The 20,904-nt window shown below is 39.9% G+C and overlaps 1 long non-coding RNA gene across 3 annotated transcripts in view; it reads left to right on the top strand.

The window, feature by feature from the left end:
• LOC110363281 (uncharacterized) overlaps positions 1-20,904 on the top strand; it is a 159,431-nt gene that overhangs the window by 84,797 nt on the left and 53,730 nt on the right. For 2 of the 3 annotated variants that reach the window (XR_010473457.1, XR_010473456.1), the window contains exons 2-3: positions 3,794-3,906; positions 20,608-20,786. This is a non-coding gene — a long non-coding RNA (uncharacterized LOC110363281). The remainder of the gene's footprint in view (positions 1-3,793; positions 3,907-20,607; positions 20,787-20,904) is intronic. The other variant, XR_002421249.2, reaches the window with a different exon arrangement.

Here is a 20,904-nt window from a genome sequence, read left to right as displayed (position 1 = left end):
TTTCTCTCCGCCTTACTGATGCTAGGGCACTTGTAGTCTGGTGACATGTCTTTCCTGCAGTGCTTTGCACTGTGTAACGCTGAATCCTTCTGTATTGTAGCACAAATAGCTGATATGTCCAGTACAGGCCATACAAAGTAAAAGCAAAGCGTTGTTGAATTTACTGTATGCTGTCAAAGCAGGGAATGCAAATCAGAACCAGGTTTTGAGCTTGGGAAGCAATGGCATGGTCATGTTTATGTGAGGGGGCAGTGAGAAGTGTGAAGTTTTAGAGAACTAGGAGAGTGGCTGGCAATTGTATGCAAGTAAGTGTCTTTAAATTGTGATTAGAAGGAGATATGTGTTCTATTTTCTTCTCTACATTAAAAAATTCACTCAGGTGCTTTTGTAAAAGTTCCTGGAAGCCGCTCATTATCTCTTCATTGTCAAACTGGGCTGTAGGTCTTGAGAAATTTGATTCTTGTCCTGTCGTTTGGCTTTCAGCCTGGCCAGGAGTATCAAGAACAAGCACTATGGTCCCAGTTCAACTGCCTGGTACAGAAATCAGCAAACACTAACCAAGTTGAATAATGTGACTTTCCACAGTGAAAGAAACTGACTTTTCACAATGTCTAAAAGATGTTCAGCTTTGGTCTGAATCTGAACTAGAGGTCTTGGGTTAGTCATTACTGAGAGTGATCTGTTACAAATGATCACCTCCCTGCTTCACTGCAAAATCTTTAAATTGCTGCACAAACCTTTGTTTTCCTCTCACCCAACAGGAGACAGCAGCAGCGCAGCATAAAATGTCAAATGAACTCCAGGCTCCTGTAGTAAAAATAGCATTGTAAAAGATGATGGCAATGCTGAACTCTCCCTTCAGATATGCCAGAAAGGGATGGCAAAAACAATATTCCTCTCTCATTATACCGTATCAGGTCACAGAGTACTTAGTTCGCAGGTGCTTTCTGAGAGCAGCAAACCAGTTCCACCTCAGAAACATGAATTTTGATTGTGAGGAAATCTGACACACTGCAACAGAGGTAGGTAACCCAAGAGCACTGGAGTATTCCAGCTCAACGGCGTTGCTGGGACATTTCTCTCCATGATGTTCTGTATTCTTTTCCTGACTTCTGAAATTTAATTATTTCTGCTTTGCTATTGGTGTTTTTTTGGTTTGATTTTTCTCTCTCAGCCAAAAAAACATTTGAGACCTGAAAAAAATTACATTATCACAGCATTTTCTTCCCCTTTTGGTGGCATTGACTATAAGAAGAAATGAAAGGAAAGCTGTTCATCCCTGTGAAGAGTTTTCAAATGAGCACATTATGTGGCAGGAGTGCCAGCAGGCTGTGCACGAGGTAACATTCAACAGCCAGATCTGGAACAAAATGGGAATATGGAGTTCATCTTGTGCTTTCTTATAGAACCGAAGGTTGGGGTAGTCTGAGTTTGGCAGAGAGTGGAGCTAAGGAGTATGTGTTCATGGCTCAGGAACTCTGCTAATCTTCAGCTCTCTCTAACATAAACTTTCCCTGGCCTGGACCACTGGAGCAGAACCCCTGGAAGCCAAAGACCAAGTACTTTTGCAGAGCACAGCACCCACAGAGGAAGCCCCATGAACTGTCTGCCTGTGTTCCTCTGCCCCATTCAAGGTCCAAAGAAAGGAGAAAAGTGAACAGCATTTTTTTTTTTGCCAGTAAAAAGAGGAAGGTGAGGGATTAGGCCACTCCTAAAACTATTACTTCTCCATGTGCAAAGTACTATGTTGTAATTAGGACAGACACCCTTTTTATCAGTGTGTAGTGAAAATTCATGGGAGACAACAGTCACATCACAGCTTATTGGCAAGCTTTAAACAAATGCATCTAAAAAATGAAGAGCTTGTAATGCTGTTCTTAGCAGTGTGAAGAACAGAGTCTGATCCTGTTCTCACAGCAGGAATTTGTGCAGGGTTTTGTTTAATTACTGTCAGGAGCTGCAGGGTTGTTCTTCCAGAGAATTAGCAAAAGAAATGTCACAACTGGGGAGTCCTATTGAGAGTTCAATGAGGCTCCTTTCACCATTCTTGTCTTGAAAACATATGAACACAGAATGGTTGAGAACAGATGACATGCCAAGTGGTAAGAAAACCGAATTTCCTTTTCCTGTGGAGATAGTTGTAAGTCTATAAGCTTGAATTTTATTAGTATTTGAGCAGCTTCCTAAAATAAAGAGTATTAGCCCTTCCATGTCCCCTCAGCTGTAATGAGGAATTCAGTGTGCAAGAAATGTACTTAGAAAACTCTCTGAGATTGGGTTAAGGGCATATGGAAAAATATGAGGGAAGTCACTACAAAGAATGAATATAAGAAAATCTTCCCTGATGGGATATGGAGTTTTCAAATATTTCCTCCAGTGTTAGTCTTAATATGAAGTTAATTTTTCTCATGACTTGCAGAAAATGATTGTAAAAATTGTCAGTTTTCCGCAAAAAATCTCTTCCCCTTAAGAATTTTTGCCCCATTTTTGTTGTTGTTGTTGTTGTTTGTTTGTTTGTTTGTTTGTTTTCATATTTAAAATGGTTAATGAAAACAAAAATAGTTCTTGGGTACATCTAGCAGGATGAAATGAAAAATACTAGACAAGACTTATCGATCTCCCCATCTTCCTAACAGCTTTATTTACTCAAAATGACCCAACTCATTGGAGAAGTTTGTAAACACAATCCACTCAGTTGTTCCAGTAATCATTAAGGCCTCTGTCTTGTCTTCGAGCAAGCAACACTCTTCTTCCATGAGGACGCAGAGGTGGATCTAGAGGCTAAGTGGCTGAGAGCAGAGAGGTCAGATACTCCCTTATCTGATCTTCCAGCCTCTTGTTAGGTCGTAACTAAAATAATAGAACCGTGAACCAGTTTCAATTGCCCCACAGGTGGCATGTTGCCTGTAGATCATCCTTCTGGTGCAAAGGCTTATTTTGTCATATTCTGTACAATCTAATACGTAACAAAGTTCTGCTGAAATAGCTTTGCTAGAAGCACATTGGTAATGATAAAGAACAGCAATGTCAACTGAGAAATTGCAGGGAAATTCAGGACACATTTCTGCAGCAAAGGGCAAGAGGTACTCTCCTCATTCTGACCCATGAAAACTATGTCTCAAATAGAGTGCTGCACATGTCTGAAAGTCTTTGTCTTACAGATCCCTAAACAGGCAGGACAGGAAAAGGAGTAGCATGCCTAACAGATATCTGAAGGAGAAACAATGACCTACCTGTTCCACCCAGGCAGTCAGCTGGATTTTAAGTGAACCTAGACTGGCTCTGAATTATGAGAACTACAGGACCACACTATCTATATTTGACCTCAGGGGTGAATGCTTTTGGATAAACCAGAATATGATATTTTGCATTTACTCAGGCTGCTGTCCCACTTGCTGGATGATCTTTAGACCATCTGGGAAGCCCAGACTATGCAGATTTCTTGCACCAGTGGCAGAGATATGAAAAGATGTTGTGTGTCCAAGGCCTTAACATTTGTGGCTGTATTTTCCTCAGTGGACTGGTGTTTCATTTTACCCTGTACCTAAAGATTAAGGGGACACTTTGCTAATTCTGTTATGATTACATGATGTTATTTAATCATGATCCCACCAGGTCTTCCATATCCTGCTTTAGAATTAGAAGGCTCACAGAGAACACACAATATCATGCCTCAGAAAAGGCAGATGAATCTGGCTGATCTCTGTATCTCAGGGATTCAGGGAGACCCTGGAGAAGGTCTGAAATCCTTATCTTTTTCTCAAGCTGTCTTCTTTTATTATTTATTTTTCAGCTTCCCATTTTGCTGCTATTCCAGATAAGAGGTTCTGCTATCAGTTATGTGCTGGGCTTCCAGCCACTGAACTGAGATCAAATGGTGTTTTCTCTCATGTGTCAAGAGCTGAGGTAACATGCAATTAAATTATTTCGTTTCTTTATAAATAGAGAAGTCAAAAGATTTCCAGAATGATACTATTATGAAAACCAGACAAAATCAGAATCTCTCAAAAATTGGCAGTGATGAGGTTTTTGTGAGACTAGATCCAACCACAGGGTAGAGGAATTGCTATTTCCCATTTGTACATGTACAGTGCTGAGGGAGAGCATGTTTGTACATGATGATGACAGAAGTCCTGTGACAAACTGCTTTCACTGTGCTGCACTTGCCTGAGGCAAGGAGTGTCTTGCATTGTAAATTTTTCCTTGAACCTCTGTCCTTCCGGAGACTACAGCTGTGCTTAAAGTCCTGTTTAGGGCCAAGCATCACTTCCAACAGTTGAGACATGAGTGTCCTTCATTATACCACAAAAATAAATGGAATTTCCTGAACAAAAATAGCTAGGACCAGTAACTGCAAACATTCCCATAATCAGCATTTAAAACACCCCAAGTGACCTCTTGCTGCCACTGCTCATAGAAGGAGATTAACATGGAAATGTCTTCACCCTATCCTCTGCTCAGACACCAGGAAGCCTCCTCTTTCATGGCTGGCCCAGTGCCATTGAATGCGATCATTTATTCACTGTCTTTGGGATTAGCCAATGGCCATACCTACTGATAAGTATCCTGAGTTCATTCTTGTCAGCTGTCCTGATCAAACGTTCGGAAGAAGAAAAGGGGAAAGCAGCACTTCCTATAGCTCTTTAGGTCATTTTGTAGGATTTATGTACTTACCCTAACAGTATGAGAAGAGAATGTGTCACTGGATCTCCTAAGAGGAAGGCAAACTTCAGTGTCATCTTTTCCTGTATAATCCATGTTGTAGAACTATCTATGTGAAGGTGAGTGCAGGGAGTGCCGCTTTCTTTTCAGAAATATAGGGGCTCTGATATTGAGATTATGCCCATCTAACTCCACCTGCTGTCACGAAATCTGTCTTGGAAAAAGCAATAAATGCAGTAGTATGTCAACCAATTTAAACTGCTCTTAACATGGAGTTGTAATCATGGGAATCATATACTGCAACACAGTCAGAAGAGAAGTTGCATTATATCATGGTAGATATAGTGCAGGTGGTGAAACCTCCTTAATTTAATTTGGGACACATCCACTATGACTCTTGTGGAGGTTTGAGACATCCCAGACTGCCTTTCCCAAATTGGAAACCATACTAAATATATTAGTACAGTGTAGCTAATCAAAATATTACCCTCTGAGAAGTCTGAAAATACATTAGATTTTTTTTTAGTAGAAAATACTGACTTATAGAACTTTTTCCATTAAAATTTATTTAGTCTCAAATTTTCCAGCAAGTTCCATTGCTCAGGCTCATGATTTAGACTTTCACCTAAGCCTTGCTCAGCAGTTGTAAGGTTGTAAATTAACTGTGAGTTCCTCTTGGAGAAGGTCCCATTATTAGTTTTAGTCTGATGCTAGTTTCTTAGCAAGGTATTTTGAACCGGAATCCTAAATGGCATAAATCGGTGTAACTCCACTTGGCAGCCTGCTAATTAATTCAACTGAACCACATTAACTTGGTCCTGCTGTCACACAGTATACTTCTTGCTTTAAATTCTTCACAGGAATTTGTTTTCACTTGTTTTTCTTTTGCAGAAACAATAGCATCAAATAAGTGCCTTGACCAGAACATTTTGCTGTGTTTGTCCTAAACCCTTAGTCTCCTGACAGTACTACAGGTGAAAGCAATGTGTCTGTCCATGGAGCATGAAGTCATTTGCTGGGTTTCCCCCTCTTATTCCCTTTTGCTTGTATTTGAAATCCGGAGTACTGTGTTCCCAGATACAGAAGAAAAATGTGTGCTGAGAATCTGAGCAGCTGGGGTGATAGCATTGCAATGTTTGTACCCAGTCAAAGCAAACTCCTCATTGCTATGTGTCTGCTTCGTGCTGGGCAAGACTTGAGCATGGGAATGGACTAAATGACCTCTCAGAGTCCTGTTAGTTGCCTTTTGTGATTCTAGACTACTTTCTGCTTCCTTTTGACTTTATATTCCTCCTTTTCTCTCCCTTATTACCTTATTTATTTCATTTCTTGACACTATTCTGTATAAATTTTATTAACTGTAACAGAAATTTAAATATTTGTGTGCTGCCCCTGTGTGACAAACGCTCAAAAAAGTATTATGAAACCCATCCTTAGACTCCCTCAACAGTCAACAGACAGAAACAAGGACTTCCACAGGGTGCCTTATTTCACCCTAAGGTCCTTGTTTAAGACAGAAGAAACAAATTACCCTGTAGGCATTCCTACTGCTCTCACTATTGAGGGAGTATAGGTGTTTAACTTCCAGACACCCATGGTTAGATGAAACGAATAGTCACCTAAACTTGTCTTCTGCACTTTGTCTGTAGTTAATGGAGGGAGAAAAAGAAGGGAATATATATCGAGTAACTTAGTCTTAAGTGAGTCCTGAGACAGGAAGAATTGCTTTCTGCATGTGCTTACCTCTCCTAATTAATTGTGGAAGCCCAGGTCTCTGTTTCAGACTAGATACACCCTGTTTTGGTGGCTGAGCTCAAATGAGGTGAATTGAGTCTGAAGAGAAATACAAAATCACGCATCAAGCCAATTACAGTGCTTGTAAATGAACCAACAAATGTAACTCTTACATGGTTTTAGGTACTGGACCGTGACTTACATCGCCTCGTACCTTTTTTTCCTGCAATGCTGACTTGAAGGACAAGGGAAACTTCACAATTGAGAGAGAGGTTGAAACGTGGCTACTGAGGACTGTGAGAGAAGAAAGTCAGATAAATCCTCTAGCTAAAAAAGTGAGACTGAAAACTGCCTTTAAAGGCCCCTTGGCCTTTCATGAGACTTGGTGTTTGACTCTGCATCCAGGCAGCGCATCAGAGTGAGAAGTGCTGGTAATTTCCCTGCTCTGCAGTGGTAAACGAGGACTCATTGAGTGGCTTCTCCCTACAGCTCTGCAGATCACAGTGGTGTAGAGCTGAAAACACTTTATCTTGGGGGAATAATGGCTCTGTCACTTTTTAATGCTGGTGAACCCAGTTATTTCAGCTCTGTTCCTGCTACTTTACTTATTGTTCTCCAACGTATTATTCATTCATGCCTTTCTATAGACCTATAATGCGGTCTCAGAAAGAATTTCAGGAGGATAGGGATTTGATTAGGGTGATGCATTTGAAATGTCAGAGGTCTCTCCACCTCATCTAGAAGAAATGGATAGAGTTGACAGATGTGCTCTGTGGTAATGGGAACAGCATTATTCTTACAACATTGTTATAAACTACCTCTGTTTATTCTTTTCCTTTCCCTCTTCCTTTATTTTTCTCTCTCCAGGAATAATCACTAGAAAAATACAGGGAAATAAATAAGGAAATAGACTTGACCTGTGCCACTTAACTTAGGGGTTTGTTTTGGTTTGGTTTTGGTTTGTTTGTTTGGGTTTTTGGTTGGTTGGTTTTTGTCTATTTTTGTTTGTTTGTTTTTGTTATTTACATAATATTTTTCTTAACCATTGCTTTGTTAAGACCACACAAATGTCCACATGCATTTTCTGGAACATTTGTTGATCTGCATAGCCAAAATTCTAAAGTCTACTCTTAGTAGTTTATGAGGTTCATTTGTCTTTTATGCACCTGCCAGTGGCTCCAGGCTTCCTGTGATTACTTGGCAAGGTTGTGTCTGGGCTTCAGCAGCATGTTGTTCTCTGCAGCCCTGCAGAAAAGACAGAGGACACCAGTGATCAGGGCGAAGGCAGCAACTCTTACCTTCTCTGTGTTGACTGATATCGTAGAGTAACATTGATAACTTCTTAAAAGAGTAGACATGGTGATCTGTCTGATCTGTCTTTATACCATTCTCCCAACTGTTGGGAACCTTGACCAGTAATAGAACTTTATTATGTCACCTTGAAGCATTTAGATGGCTCAGAGGCAGCAGGCTTCACATAGGTTCATAAACAGTGGGGGGAGTTGAATAAATATAAATTCATTTCCAACTTTTTGTTGCTGATAGAACAGCATTTTAAAAGGTGGGTTACAAACTGACCAGACATTGATTGCATTGCAGCCACATTAACCAGTTCCATAGGCATGTGTTATATGAGAAGTGAAAGTCTTGGGAGAAACAACCTTTTATTAAGGCAATGGACTTTCATTCCAGACTCATGTTTGAAGGACCCTCAGCCATTAACAAAGGGATTGTTAAGAATGAACACTTACGAAGTAGAATGTAGCAAGTGTTTTAGAAAAGAGGGATATTTTAGACCACCAGGTAAGCAATAAGCTGTTGTCCTCATTTTGGAAGGAGGTTTCTCCTCTGTTGCTGTGGACGAGCCTGGCTAAAAGCATAATGTGCTGCAGCTGGAGGCTGTAATTTCTTGACAATCAAACAGATACAGTCATCCTTTCATCTTGCTCAGGAGTTCCTTATAAACATTTGCAAAACTGTCTTGTTAACCTTCCTCAAGCTCTTTCCTAATGCTTTCTTCTTGGGCTTTAAACAACAAGAACATAAAAGAGTTAGTTGCTAGATTTTCATAAGCAGCCTGTTTTAGCACATCACAGTGAATCTTGATTTACAGCTAATGTTTATTGCCAGAGCTGTAATAAAACATTTGTGCAATGATGACAACATTTATCCCTCTCCACCTGCTCCTTCTGCCTCTGTCTCCTTTTATTAGTTTGGCTACAAGCACCTGTTGTGAGAGGGATGTATAAAACCTGGGAAAGGAGCACTGTCATTCCTGGCTTGCTCTGGTGCTCTATGGCTGAGCCCATGTCACACCCCTGGTCCTCACAGGACTGAGACTTGACTTTCTATTTTATTCCTTTCCTGGCTACCAAGCTATATTCTGTAGTTCAGGGTGGTGTTTGAGTTTTTGTTTGTTTTTTTTTTTTTCAGGTGAGAATTTTAATTGCTTCACCCATATGTGACATTTGGGTGTGGCAAGAAAGGTATGTTCTCATTTTCCCTTGCTTCTATCTCTTTAAGGCTGTTCTGAAAATATTCTCTTGTCTTATGTAGTTGTTACAAATCTGTGAACTGGATTCTTTTAAGGTTTAACATTTAAAATGCTGGGGTTTTATAAACACGGTGAATGACAAGTTTACAAAGGGAACACTTAAGCACATTCTCTGGAGAGCAGGGTGTTGATAACTGCCTTGTATACAACTACTAAAACACAAAGGTGCAGAAATGCTTATGTAAATTTCCAATGTTATTTTTTAATGGATTTTGACCTGTTCTTTGTTCTTGCTTTGACCACCTTTCCAAGCTGGTAAGAATACTGTACTAATACCTGACACAGAGACTGTGTTGTGAGAAGATGGTCTTTTCCCTCTCAAGATTTGCTTAACTTAGCATAAAATTTAGATAAATATGAATATCCTAGGAGCTTAAATAATAGCATTACTGTAGCCAAGGTCATGTGATGGTGTAGGCACATGAAATCTGTAGAAGAAATTCTGTTGATATATTTGAAAAACCAAACATTTTGGTCCACAATCATATCTTCAGGCCTCCTAGAAATTGTTTGTTATGATAATATGTTTCTTAATACTTGCCTTGGGGAAGCTTACTTGCATAGTGTTTGCTAATGGAATACAAACATAAAATGCAGTGAAGGGAGGTGACATAGTAAAAAGTGAAGAATATTTCCCTTGGAGAGCTTCTACCCCCTCTTTTGTCAAGTGACTCCTTGGTCAGCCTATCCATCTTGCCACCTGAAGCTGACTTTGGAAAAGGAAATCTCTTTCTGTGGCAGCATCCAGACCTTCATCCAAGAAGGCTTTGCAATAGAGGACCCTCAGAGTTTGACTGATTATCAGTGGTGTTTCAATATGGTTTTGCCAGAACTGGTTTTACCAGTTCAAGGAACTGTTGAGATCAAAGGGAGTCTTTAAACTGGGTACATACTGCATTTTTGTCTTACTGCTGGAGTGATGGATTACTGTGGTCACAGAGTTGCTTGTGGAAAGTGTTAGAAAGTTATCATGCATTAATTCTTAGTGGTGCAGTCTGTGTGGGGTTAAAGAGTGGGTTCTCAAGCCTCCCTTAATTGTAAGGAGTGAAAGAAAGCTAAAAATCTCAGTTAAATTAGTATTTTTTTGATGTTAGTGGCTTGACAAAGATATTGGGGTAAGCCCTGCAGAACACATGCAAAAATATGGAGTGTTTTAAGACACCAAAAATGGGTTTAGGTTGGAAAAGTAAAGCTAATAGATATTCTCAGTGTCTGAAACTCCCATTGTGTAAAGCTCAACACAGCTGAAATGAGATTTTTTTTTTTTTTTTCAGCTGTGTTGTTTATTAGACAGGCCCAAGTCTTCCTCTGCTAAAGACCGGAACAGAAGAATGAGCAAAAGACCATTCTGCCTACAGATAAATAACCTTTTCCACCAATCCAGCCTCCAAAAAGCAAGAAAGATTTTTGTTGTTGTTGTTTTGCTCATCCCTAAGATGCCCATTAGTTAGAAAGTATTTTGAGAAAATGGATTTAGGATTTTTAAATTGCCTAAAGAGTGTAGTGTTTCTCAGAGAATGAGAGTGTAAACAGATCAGCAGGTCAGACACTGACACAAATAGTTACTGTCAAAGCCAAATCTTAAATCTTTTTACTCAGGGGGTGCTAGAAGTATTTTGTGATACAAGAACAAAACATATTCTCTGTACCCCATCTTCTTCATCCCCATGCATTGACAGCTTTGGAAATTAGGTACGCTAATTCCTACTCTGATTTGCAACTCTATGCTGGCAACCTGTCTGATACCCTTGTCTTATTTACAGGTTTTTCAATTAAAAATGGATGCTTCTCACCTGCTGTCCACACACTGTTTTGGCTGAAGGTCTTATCTGAGATTGCTTTTGGATCAGAGCACTGTCAGATGAGGTCAGCAGTCTAAGCTCCTACTGAAGTCTAAACTTGTTTTCTTCTACACTGATTAATGCTCATATGCAAGCTTTGGCCATGCTCCTGAGGTCTAGGTCTGGAGGATACTCACCGTCTTGGCATGGTATGTGGAAAAATGCTAACATTAAGCCAAGGGAGAGCTGAGTGCACTGTAGCTCAGGTTGCTATCAGGAGATGGCTCTTCCACTGCACTGTGTGGACATTTTGAGCCTGTTCCTTCAAGGAAGACAAAGCTAACAGCATGGGAAGCAGACGAACAGGTGATAGGACATGTTCTACTAAATTCTTATTTTCAGGATAGATTTAATCTTAGAGTTCATATCAACATTAACATAATTCTTCCAGCACATAGAGAGGAGTTAATTTTGCCCTGGGGACCCAAAAAAAAAAAAAAAAAGACTTGGCTTTTAAGAGATGAGGAGATATCTTAACTGGACAGATGAAGGCTAAAAAGGTGTTTTTGACTTGCTGTCAATGAACATCATGCTGACTATATGGAAAGGCAGACATATGGAACCTAAGTCATCCTTAGGGTGAACTCTGGAAAGGTTTCTGTGGTCTTCTTCCCCTGACTTTGTGAGCTGCACAGTCTGGCTGTGCCTCATGTCCTGCTTGGGGAGTGCAGCTGAGTCTCTAACATATTGTGAACCATATAGGAAGCTAATAATAAGGTATAGCTTAGGTATAAGTATGTGACTTTCTGAATGAAGAGAAATACAGAGGTTTGGGTTCTGCCATGATGTTTTTCTCAGTCTGCACTCATGCAAGTCAGCAGACACTAAATATGAGAGTGAGCAAGAGGTGCAACAAATTCTAGATGGAAGTCATAAATGAAAAGTTAATAATATTTCTGTTACTGAACTTCATAAAAGTGGTGGTCTTTCATCCATGTCCTACTGTATTTTAAACTGAGCCAGTTTATATGTTTGACCCCCACACAGATCCCACATAGCAGAGCAGGCAGCTCATCAACCTGAATTGACTGCAAGGAGTGAGTCACTTATTTGTTTTTTTTGTTTTTTTTTTTTTTTGCTTAACTACAACAAATGAGTACAAAAAGGAAATAAAACTTACTGCATTTGAAATGTCCATTATTTCTTTTCCTCCTTACACAGGGAGTCAGATGGCTTTGAAAAATGTATTATTCAGCTAGCGGCAGTACAAACATAAGTGAAACCAAGCAACTGTCAGTTTTCCAGCAGAGCAAAAAGCAAAATGTCACAGAACCAGCATCAAATCCGATAAATGCATTAGTTTGATTACATCCTTTCCACTGGAATAATGGAAAATGATGCTAGCATAACAGGAATGAAAATAATTTAGGTCTGACTCAAAGACAGATATAGCTGGGGATGCTAGAAAGTAAATTCAAAAGGTGTACCTTCAGTAAAAAAGGGATTTTGATCATGCATATTTTCATTTAAAGTGTCTATTTTCTGTGGTTTTCATTTAAAATCTAAGTGCCCAAGTGCCTAATCTTTTTATACATGCTTCCATGGATACCATTACCAGCTTCTTAACAATGAGCAGTTCTGTGGCCCAGCTTGTGCTGGAGCCCCAGAAGTAGCTGGGGAGTAGGTAAGAGTGTCACCCTGTTGGTCAGGGTGATGAGGGTCCAATATTCTCGGCTGAGAGATCTGAGAGCTGCTCCGGCTGCCTGCAGTTCATAGCAATCTCCAATACTGCAGGAGACTGTGACTAAATAAGGGTCCAGAACACCAGGTTTTTGTGCCTTGAAGTTGCTGACAATGTGAATGTGAGGAGGCAGTAGATTTGAGCTCACTACAGATTCAGTGCTCACATCTTTTGGTGTGCTATGTGATAAATGTCTCTTTAAAGCTTGTAGACCTCTGTTCATGGTTGCCAACTGAGGATTTTCTGTTGGGGATCTCTGCCCATCAACATTTGGAAGTTAGAATATCTACTGGACTTGAAGAATACTGGTGTTTGGATTTCTTCAGGCACTCTGGGACTAGCAAACTTAATGTACCATCTCCTACAGCTATAAAACTGGATAGATTTATTCAGCTTCCTAAATGGCCCTATAGGTAGGAGGAAAATCCTAATGATGTATGACAAGGCTTTCATTACAAAATAATTTCATTTGCTTCATGTGTGTTAAAGCACCTTATAACTGCTCTGGAAACTTGAAAATGGGTTTTAAGCAGGTTTTAAATTAAAATAGATGAGGAGATGGGTTATTTCAAGTGTGGAGGTTCTTTATAGCCCTAATCCCAAATGCCCTGAATTTTTCTTCAATTGATGGAATCCCTTATGCTAGGAGAGCAGAATACCTTCGCGTTAAATACAAATTATAGTTGTATTTACATGTGGTATACAGGAGGCAAGTTGAAGCAAAGATAGTGTGGAAAAATATCATACTTGTCTGTAGTATAGTTTATTTTCAGCGTCTTTCAAAATAAAGGAGGCAAGTGTAGCTGCTACAGCTGTTTATCTGAAGGAAAAAGGGAATGTGGGGGATCTGCAATGCTTGTGTTGGAGATTAGTAGCAGCGTCAGGAGCTGCACTCAGCTCTTACTGCTGTGAAATACCAGCTCCACTGCCTGTTGCACACTCTGCTCTGTGACATTCCTACGTGCCGGGGAGGTGTCAGGGGGTGTCGTCACACAGTAAGTACAGTTATGATCCCATACCTGGTCCAAAGAGCCATGTTTACAGTCATGTAAACAATAGAGAACACTTTGATCCAGCCTTACTAAAAGACTGAAAAAAGAGCCGTTTTTAATAAAAGAAAAAAGATTACTTCAAGGGATCACAGAATGTGTTGATGATGTCCTACACTGAGTAGGTTTTATAGGGAAGAGAAACATTTTGGAAAGAGAATATTGGACCAAGACCAAGCCTAAACTAACCATAATGATAGACATTTTTTCCAAACATTGGACCAGGTCTGTTCTGGAGTATACATCCCACAATGGGGGAAAGTGCATCTTTAATTTAAAGGTGGAGTTGATCTATAGATGTTATCTATAACATCAGGAACTTGGCTAGGTGTACCACAAGATGATATTTTCTTCAGCACCATATATACTTTGGCTGCAATTGTTCAGCTGAATTCAGAGAAGACATCCAAACCATCCATAAGGGTGACGTGCCTCATCTCTATTTCCACAGCTGCCTAGCTAATATAGCACTTGTGGAGAGGAGTTTCTAAGATATTAACTTACCTTGTGGGGCTGGGTATGTGGTACCCAGCTGCTCTCAGCATGCGCTCTGCATCCTGGATTTTTAGGTGGCTGTTTCCCTCTAAGTCAGATACTTCAGAGGCAGGGAAATGATGATCTGACAATGATGTCACCTTTGTCACCTTGACAAAGGAATTTAGTAGACAACTACTAGTTAGCTTTTGATGTTCAAGCTCTGTGTGCTGTGCTAGATCAGCGTAGCAGGACAGGCAAGCCTCAGTCACTTTGGGGCACTCTATTATGCACTATAGTGACAAGCCAGAAAACACATTTAACTAATGGTCCTGACTCTGCTACAACTTCTATGGTTCCAAATCAAACTGAATTTCAGTCTCCTTGGAAGTGAGGGGGACTGATGCCCTTACACAGGTGCTTGAAGAGCAATCCAGGAAAGACCTAGGAATATGTTTTCAGCTATAACGAAGCTGGCAAGTTGCTGCATCATCAGTTTTGTGATTACTGGAGTGCTATCTTTGCTTAATTAAAAATAACACTCAACAGCAGTACTTATCTTCCAGTGAGCTAACCCAAAACTGCTCTAGAAATCCTAATTAGTTTTATTCAAAGGGTTCCTCTGGCATTGATCCCTCTGGTGGATTTCTTGCAAGAGGACCAAACTCACATCTCATGGTGAGGCTAGTTCCCATTCCCAGAGGTGTAAGAGTGGGGGGAAAAAAATTCTTTCTGAGCCTGAAAGACACCACTTTGGATCCCCACAAGAGATGAAGCAAAGGATGGTGCAGCAATGAAGTACAGGGAGGAAGAGAAGGAGGGGGTCTCACATGAGATTTGGCTTTGGTGCCTTATCAGACCTGGATCTTCATCAGCACAAGGAGGAGTTGCTTAAAAGCATCAGCTTGGGGTGACACACTTTGGGAAAAAGAGATTTGCAACGTGCTGTGAACATGCAAAGAGAAGCGGGCTCACCACAGCCCTTCAGCTCTCTGAAACAGGCTGTTCTTTTTCTGCCGTAAACCTACACTGGATTTTCTCAACAAGGATGCCACAGGAATTTACATAGGGAGTTCCAAAGGATGTTACTTAAATGTTCAGTTTTCTTAATCTACTTTCTGCATCAGTCCTAAACCTTTATGCTTATGTGCACTCCTGTATACTGCCACTCCTTTTGATATATCATGTATTTATTTATGTTGCTATCTTTTCAACAATAACATGATTATCAAGTTTATGCTGTTGTTATAATCAGGCTTTCCAGGTATCTTATCAAAATGCTCACTGCTCTAACAATCTGGGAATGAGTCAATTTACACAGCAGTCTAACATAAAATTGCATCTTTATAATCCTTTTCGCCAAATAGTGTCAGGTTATGCTCTATTTCTTAATTAACATGAAACTACATTACACTGTATGACTAACACCGAACTGAAATCAGCTTACCCATAATTCATTTATTTATGTCACAGAGCTCTCTAGGAAGCCTTGTAAATGAAGAGTTTGTCTGTTGCTCTTCTGTTTGCTTTACATGATTTGGTTTAATTTAAAAATCCTCAAATGCTGCCTTGGTAGCATTTTTACCATATTCTGGGGTAAAAATGTCAACAACATTGTCTAGGCTTTGGTAGTAGACTCAAGTATGCTAAAAATTCACTTGATAGCTGTTCTGGTCTTCTCTGTGATGCCTCAGAGGGGTTCTGGTCATCAGCAAAAAGCAGGTGTTGTAGAAAGTTTCATGATCTGAGATTAAAAAGTTTAAGGAAGTAGCATTCAGTATAACTCTGAAGATATCATTTGCAAATTGCAGATAATTCCATTTGAATTTTAAAAAAAGGAAGAGAGACCAGGATTGGTCCTGGTTTGCACTAGTGGTCTGTGTCAGAGCTGAGACTTCAGTTCAGAGCTCTTCAGAGAAAAGGCAAGGGAGACTGATGTTACAAATTACAAAGGAGAATTACAAAATGGTACAGCTGGGTCTTGATTTAAAGCTAGGACAAACATTCATAGATGAGCTGCAATTTTGCGTGAGACTGTTTCTCTCTTGGGTAGTGTGACTGGCACGATGTTCCTCTTCTCTCAGCAAATGAAAATAATACTTTTCTTGTCAAAAAAAGGAGTACGTTTTGAGTCTAAGTTTTTTTTTTTTTTTTTTTTGAGACATGCTTCACTATTTAAAAAAAAAAAAAAAAATTACATATTTGAAAACTCAAAACCAAAAGGAAATATTTCACTTGGAATAAAATTAAAAACAAAACAACTTTTTAAATTTTCTGATTTTTAAAAATTATAAAATACTGTCCTGACATGAAAGCAGCATTCTCTCTCAGTTGAGTCAGTGAACCAGTCACTTCTGTTACTCTACTGCTTATAATGATGGCACAATTTTATTTTCAGATTTTCAGTTATTTTTTCATTTTATTTTGCAGTGGAGTGAGTTTTCCAGTCATGGCAGGAGTTCATAGCATATTCTCATGAGCCTGAAACTAGTTTCTTTGTTTAAGAAAGTGGAATGATTTCAGATATTAAAAAAAAAAAAAAAAAAAAGAAAAAAGAAAAAACAAAGACTTTAACAAATGCACAACAAGAGCTTCAGAATTTCATGCATCTGACCGATCTAAAGCTGAGAAGAGGAGAGTTTCTGCCAGACCTCATATGCAGAAGCTGAAGTCCCCCAATGTCATTGAAGTAAATCAAAGGAAGCCTTGAAAAACTGGCAGGGAAAGCTGGGCATCTTTTCAGGCCAAATGAAAGCCTGGCTCAAAAGGCACTCGTAGAAATGCATAGTTCATATTCTGAAGGCAACATATATTTACAGAAAATGAAATCTTGGTTAAAACACTTTTTGAATCATGTTGAAGTGTTCATTGTAAACTCGAAAGGTCTTTCTTGATTTACTTGGCTCAATTTCTGAACCCTTTTTTTTTTCTTCTGCTAATGGCAACCCATCGATCATTTGAGCTGTAATCAGATTTTGCAGAAGGCCATGGGCATCATTTTCAATCATTTAAACTTTGCCAGGCTGCTTCTATTTCTTGTGAATCATGAGGATTAATGCCAAAGGATTTTTACCCTTTAAAAAAATTAACAAGTGTTGATTTCATCATTCTTGTTACACCTGACCCACTTATCACCAATTCACCATTTCACTGCTCAACAGACAAATGCCTGCCTGATGGTATGTAACAGTCACATCCAGTTCTAGCCTCATCTCCCATAAATCTCAAAAATTATTTGGATGTCTACATGCCTTTGAAATTAATAGGACATATTTGCCTAAACTGTGAATAGGGTAGCAGACTTTGTTGTGAGGGAACAATATGAGTTCATAGCCAGAGGCAATGTGATAAGCAGTGGTTGTGGCAGTGGTAATTTGTTATTAGCTAACTTAGATGCAATTTAAATGCTTTACTCACATCTTTGTGTCAGTATAAATATATCCTTAGGAAATTATGGTTAGAGTCTTTATTCGCAGGCCACTATCACTTCATGCCACTGCTCCTAGATTTGTCGCCAAAGCATAGTTAAGCCATCACTGGTTATTTACATGTGATGCTCATGTAATGCTCATGACAGTGATGTTGTCATCCCTCCTTAAGTCAGAAACAACACATTTAAAATAGCACTGTCAGAAGAGACTGGCTCTATCACTCAAGTGACTGATACCAGAGAAGTCTGTACAAATGATGATGAGTGGGGATGAGCAGCTTTTAAATGTGCTGGGTGGTTCAGTTGGTTGAGAGTGATGCAGCAAACAGGACCAGAACAGGTGCATAAGAAAGTGCTTCCTAGGATCAAATGGTGACTGACTTTGACTTTATCTGAGCATGAGTATCTGAATAGACCCAACACAGCTGAGATTTGGTCACTGATCACTTCTAGTCAGTTGTAGTGTTTAAATTTTTCCCAGAATTATCTGTGGGAGAGTGATGGCATGGAACCAGGTGAATGATATTTCGCAGAGAAAAAAGAGAACAAAATGACACACACAAAACAAAACGAAACCCACCACAAACAAAAAAAACCCAACCCTAAGATGTCATCTCTTAATGCATAGAAAATAAGAGGGAAAGATATGCTGTATTCTCTATCCATCTATCCATTGCCATTTTCAGCTGTTTGAATACTTCCTTCCTCTTCCAGGCATGTGTCAGCCTGTGGGTGAGTTATCCAATGTCCTTTCTCACAGCTGTTTAAAAGCACAAGCCATTTCCAGTGGGTTTTATCCCGTTCCGCAGAGGACACAGCATTATGAAATCACTATGTCACCTGCAGAACAGGAACTCACAAATGTTCCTCCTTAGTGGGACAGACCTGTGCCAGGAGAATGTGCCATGTGCCTGGAACCACCTTCTTCCATGGCCATGGAAGTCATTGTACAGAAGGGATCTTTGAGTTATAATTCAGTCATCTACAGAAGCAGGCCAGTAGAGGTAGGGACAGTATAAGGGTTATTTTCACTATATTTTGTCAAATTTCCATCCAGATCATGAGATATAAGACTGTACTTAAGCATTCTGAATAGAGGTGTCATCTTCCATCAGGTTTTAACTCTTTCAGTCCTACAGGAACAGTAAGTTTGTGCCCTGAAACATGAAAGTCGATCTTGTTTGTATCTGGTTACTCAAGGAAAGTTACAAGCTTTTTAAAACTTCATTCATTAACAAGAACATCCAAAAATCAGTTATGTAATCCCAGATATTGTTATCAAGTCTTACCTTTCCAATAAGTGGTCTCTCTAGTCAAAATTCACATACGCTATCCTTTTAAACCACACTGCAAATACAATCCTGAAATGATTACCCAAAGTGCTTCTTTGCAGCTGATGTATCTTTAAAGAATTTGAATCAGATGGCCTTTGCACTAGTGAAATGAGAAAGCAAGGCAGTGAGCTAAGACATGGCTTTTTTTTTTTCCCCTTTTCTTTTGTCAGTATGTGTAGAATTATGATTGCACAGGTAGAATATCAGCTGCATGTGTCAGGGTGATCAGTCACACAATCAAATGCAGGTTCATTCTTTACCATAAATGCATTAAAAGAAGATCAGTCACATAGATTTGGCTTTCAACAGAGCAGCAGGCTGAGTTCTATTCATAACAAATCAGCTCACGCTTTGGGGGAAACTACAAATCATTCCCACAGCATTATTCATTGGATTGTCCTTTGCATCCCTCCAAGGAAGACTAGTTTGAATTCTTATGCATTCTCTCTGCTGTTAAACTAACAGCAATGGGTGGGGGAGGCAGAAAGGAGGAGCAGTCTGCTTGAAAGAACAGCTTGGTTTGTTTTTTGGGGGGTGGGGTGTGTTTTATTAAGCAAGTTTTCGTATTTGCTTTTCATGGCAAGAAGGCATTGTAACTGAATGCATGGTGGATTATCCAGATTTAGGTTTATTGATTTTTATTATGATTTAGCTGGAAATCTCTGTTTTCTAGCACTGTGAATTCATCATTAATATTTCAAAGACATAGTTTGTATTAGTGGTGGTGCATAAAGCTCCTCACTGAACTTAGGATCAGTTGTACTGAGCACTAGACAGCATTTTATAGAAAAATAGTAATAAATATTCAGTAGGCAAATGAAACGGTCAAATCTGTCTATGCCTTAGGAGGGAGAATCAAAAGAGTTTCAAAATTTCCCCAAAAGTCATGGTTGCCTAGGAACACATATGCTTCCACCTTGAACAAGCAAAAGGATTATATTCATTTACATCTTGTAACCAAAGGAGCAAAATGCCTTCTCTTCCTCTGCCTGCTCTGCAGCCTCAGCAGGGGAGTGCTGCTGTGCCCAGCCCACCTTCAGCCACACACAGCTCAGAGGAACTGGGGAAAAAGATGAAGATTTTGCTAGCTGGTCACTGCTGAGCTCTTCTTGCCTCAGTTCTCGCTCTTGCAGTATTTGTTAGCTACTTTAAATCTAGTGACATTTCCTAAAAATACAGCATGCATGACCAGGTGGTGGCACAGCAGGTGGAGGCTCCTCAGGCATCAGGATGGGCTGTTGAGAAGATGGTGGCTCCACCACGACAGGGCAGCTCCAGGAATCCCTGCTCACTGCTGAGCAGCACTGGGGTGTGCAGACCAGTGGTTGTGCCAGATGTGGCTTCTCAACATCTTGCTCAGTGCTGCAAAAACAGGCAACGCAGCTCTCTATGTCTCTAACTCCAGACTCCGTCTCATCCCTCCCTCCTCTCTGCTTTCTAGGACAGGAGTGGGCTGGCATCAGTTTTTAGCCCAGAGAGGCAATGTTTGCTTTTGCTTCCACTTCTGAGAAATGAGCTGGCTCATTGAAGGTATGGATGTAACCTGCACAGATTTGGGCACCTTTCCAGGTGGACCCTGAAGTGAATACATCAAGCTTTGAATTGTAGTGGCTTGGAGATGGATACACCATTTCTTCTGTTGCCTCAGCTAAGGGGGTGAGAAGTCTGGTGGAAAGCTAGAGTCAGCAGTCAGCACTTCTCTCATGCATCGTTTCAGTGCCAGTTGCTAGAAAATGCAAGTCTAAATTCAGCTGTATGGCAGCTACTTTGCAAAAGACTTTGGACCAAGTTATTGCATGTAATTTCTCTCACTGCTTTCTTAAAACATGTTTTTAACATACTCTCCAGGTCCTGACCTCAAGTTTATGAAGGGGTCCTCAGGAGGTAGCCTGACCACTGTTTGCATCAGATCTGCTGGTTGAGAAACCTCTTCTTGGACTACAATCTACGACACAGCTCTCAGAGACACCCACCAACAGAGGGATTTGAATTCATCACTGTTCCATCAAGAATCTGTGAAATGGAAGGTGGGAAATAAACCTCTCTCTTGTTCAGTGCCTTTACCATGAGACCATCCTTTTCCAAGCAGCTCAAATAGCTCCTAAAGATAAGATCTTGCACTTGAGATTAAAGACATGATGCAAA

This window comes from Columba livia, chromosome 6 (genome assembly GCF_036013475.1).
Source record: "Columba livia isolate bColLiv1 breed racing homer chromosome 6, bColLiv1.pat.W.v2, whole genome shotgun sequence".
Classification (NCBI taxonomy): domain Eukaryota; kingdom Metazoa; phylum Chordata; class Aves; order Columbiformes; family Columbidae; genus Columba; species Columba livia.
This window is presented reverse-complemented; position numbering and strand designations above follow the sequence as displayed.